The following is a 3418-nucleotide window of genomic DNA, read 5'->3' as shown; positions in this document are numbered from 1 at the left end:
AAAGTTCCAAAGATTGTGGTTCCTGTGGGTTCCACAAGGGTTTCCAGAATAGTTGGGTATACCATGATCAAATGGTCCTTATATCAGAGAGAGTCACATATTCAATACGAAATTCATAGGTTGCCAATGAAAACAAAATTTAATAGGCTGTGATCAAAGAGGAATAAGCATGCAAGACCCAAATCAAAATCGACCGTTATCAATGGTTTCATATATTCAAAGAGATTATAGAGTTAAGATCAAAAGGCATATCATTGAGTCGGGAATCATAACACTAAAGTGGTACGAAATAACGTACCTCTAATGACGAATACTTTCCTCTTCAAATTCACCTTAATTACCTACAATCAATAGTATGAATATTTTCCATGAGTTTCAGCATTAATTTCAGTCCTATTAGGCATATATATCCTTTCACCGACACAAGACACCCTTTTGTGCCTCTTCGGAAAAGAATTGGTAAACCGTCCTAGGGTTCTTTTTAGTATTTTGAAATTATCATCATTACAGTTTCTAAAAAAAATTAAAACTATTTTTAACAGAAAGTACTCGTTTCCGACATATACGTAGAGTACAAGAGCGTCGAAAACGGACAAGAAACGAAAAAGTTATAAATTTTCGAAGTTTCACAATTTATTTGCGATAATTCTAGATTCGTCCCCAATTTTACCAAAACTTGTATGGACGAAACTTTCTCGTTTTAGCTCCGATTCGCGCGTGGTCAGATCTGTTGGATTCGTATCGACGAGACGAATCCAACTAATCTAATTTCACGCTCGAATTGACACATATAATTATTGTAAAAATAATCTAAACTTTTTTGTTCGACCCTTCAAGACAAACTTTTCAAAAAATCAAAACGATCCGATCTTGGGCTCGTTTGGGATTCCATAACAAAGCGAATCCTAAGAAAACTGAGATCAGTCCTAAGGCACATATTAAACGAAATAAAACCTTCGCTTTCATCTTTTTAAGATCAATCACAGAATTCTTGTTTTAGGGTTTCTAATAACATAAATCAATAAAAACATATTTCTTACCTTGATCTTCACTCTCTGATTCCAAAACTTGGTTTTCTTCTCTTCCCACACGAAAATCTTCTCTTAAGGCTGTAGAAAACGAGTTTAGGATTTAATTAAACTCTCAAAAGATATATTTATAGGCTTTCTTTAAGAAGCCCTAATTAATTAAAACACTAGAGGACAAAAATGCCCCTCTCAAAAGAAGAAACAAATTTCGTTTGGGGGGTGTTTCGGGTATTTACAGGAAGAGAGAGGGAAGAAAGACAATAAGACAAGAACTTCTTGAGATCTTCTCCCCAAATTCCACCAAAATGGTGATTTTGGGAGAAGATTATTGGGGGAAAACATCAGCGTCACGTAGGATAAAAAACAATAATGATGTCTAGAAATTGCTTAGTGGTCAAAGGTCTAAATGACAACCAAACATTCTTTGGGGAGATCTTTGGAAGATCTCAAGCAATTGAAACTCCTACAATCCCCCAAAAATGAGCAAGCGAGCAGAGCAAGCATTCATTTGCAAGCTTCGTACGGAAAATAATATGTTTCAACATGAATAGTAGTATAGACATGGTGCCGAGTGCTGACAGTCTGGATGGGAAGGAAGAATTAATGAATAGTAGTATGGACATGGTGGCGACAGTATGGATGGGAACGAAGAATTAGAGAGTGAAGATGGAAAGGAAGAAGATCCAATATAAAGAAGGAACAAAAGAAGAAGAAAAGAGAAGATCGAACTTGTGGCAGTTGAATGGAAAGGAAGAAGAAGATAGAAAGCACAGAGATAGAAATAATGATGAAATACATGCAAAGATAGGAAGAGAGATGACAGTTGGATGGGAAGGAAGAAGATCAAATATAAAGAAGGAACAAAAGAAGATGAAAAGGGAAGATCAAACTTGTGGCAGTTTTTGCATTTTTTTCTCCTTCGAATTGTGACTAACAATCTTCTAGTATTCCAATCATAATCAACTTAGAAAGTTAAGAAGAAAATCAACTATGATTTAGACTGTCTACTAAGAGGAATTCTAGACTGAAGGGAGCCCTTGCAAAAAAGAGGTCAAAGGGCTCTCCTATTGGCTGCGCATCACCATCATGCATTAATAATAGCTGAAAAGTCAAACTTGATGGTGATGTGCAGCCAATGGGGGAGCCCTTTCACCTCTTTTTTGCAAGGGCTCCCTTCAATTTAGACTTCCTCGTCTACTAATTAGTATGACTAAGGAAATGTTTTACTTTTTTTTTAGATTTAGATTTCAAATATATCAACTAAGTTAACCGCCCGATTTACACCGAACCGACCCATTCAAGCGGTTTCAGTGGTCTAATTAAAAAACCGAACTGTTCGTTCGGGTTTAACTTCTTGTTCGGACAGGAGCAAAGTTATGGCACAGTTCCATTCAAACCAGGTTGAACCAGCTGATTTGGTATGGTTTTTAAAACTTTTAAATTTTCTAATCATAATAATCTTCTTGGCACTCTTGCAACCAGATACAGCTAAACCACGGGAGAATCACAGATACATTAACACAAAACTCATAAAACCAACCTCGCTACCAAGAGGCACAATGCATGTTAAGATACATTAAAGGCACAAGGGAAGTATTAAAGGAACAAGGGAAGTATTACTTTATCAAACACAAGCTACAAGCAAAATGGTCAAGATGTATATTAGGTAGCGGGCTTGCTTTGCATCAATGAAGGCTAGACCAGCTTACCAGAAAAAAGCGAAGTCACTATCTTACCAAAGAAGGATCTGACAATGGAACAAATTTGAGAATGCCATCGTTTCATATGGGAAATTGTATTATGTATGTAAAAATGTTGACCTTTCTCCTACTAAAGATAACCCCTTTCCTTCATCAACCTAGGCTAATTTGAAACGATGCCTGTCTCTGTTCTTTTTCATAGAGGGAAACAATTGAGGAAAAAAATTGTTCTTCTGGGTCCGTCCTCCATGAAAAGAATTGTTGCTTTCTATAAGTCTCCATCTCTTCAGCATCATTTTGGTGCAAGAATTTTTGTCGTTCTTGTCTCTCTCCATTTCTTCATATTTTTCTTATCATTGCCCAACGAATTGGAATGATTTGCCCTTCACTGTTTTTATCAAATCTAATTTTCTTGTTATTCTTCGTCTGGTATCTCCTTATCTCTTCATCTTTCTCTGTCCTGTACTCTCACTATGACCACTTACAAATTGGTGTGATTGACTATAATTGGTATAAAACAAATTGAAGGCTTCAGAAGAGCCTATGAGGTTCCTAGTTAAATGATTGTTTTAATATCTGAAAAAATGTAAAATATATCATTGGCCTTTACAACTCCATCAACTAGAGTTATACTCAAAGCTTTGGGTCCTTGAAACTCATTGTCTCATTGCCTACATTTAGTGTTCCTTC

This window comes from Tasmannia lanceolata, unplaced genomic scaffold, assembly GCF_043159265.1.
Source record: "Tasmannia lanceolata isolate RefF3 unplaced genomic scaffold, GAP_Taslan_0.1 ptg000023l, whole genome shotgun sequence".
NCBI classification, from domain to species: Eukaryota; Viridiplantae; Streptophyta; class Magnoliopsida; order Canellales; family Winteraceae; genus Tasmannia; species Tasmannia lanceolata.
The sequence above is the reverse complement of the archived record's forward strand: the minus strand, read 5'-3'. Positions refer to the sequence as shown.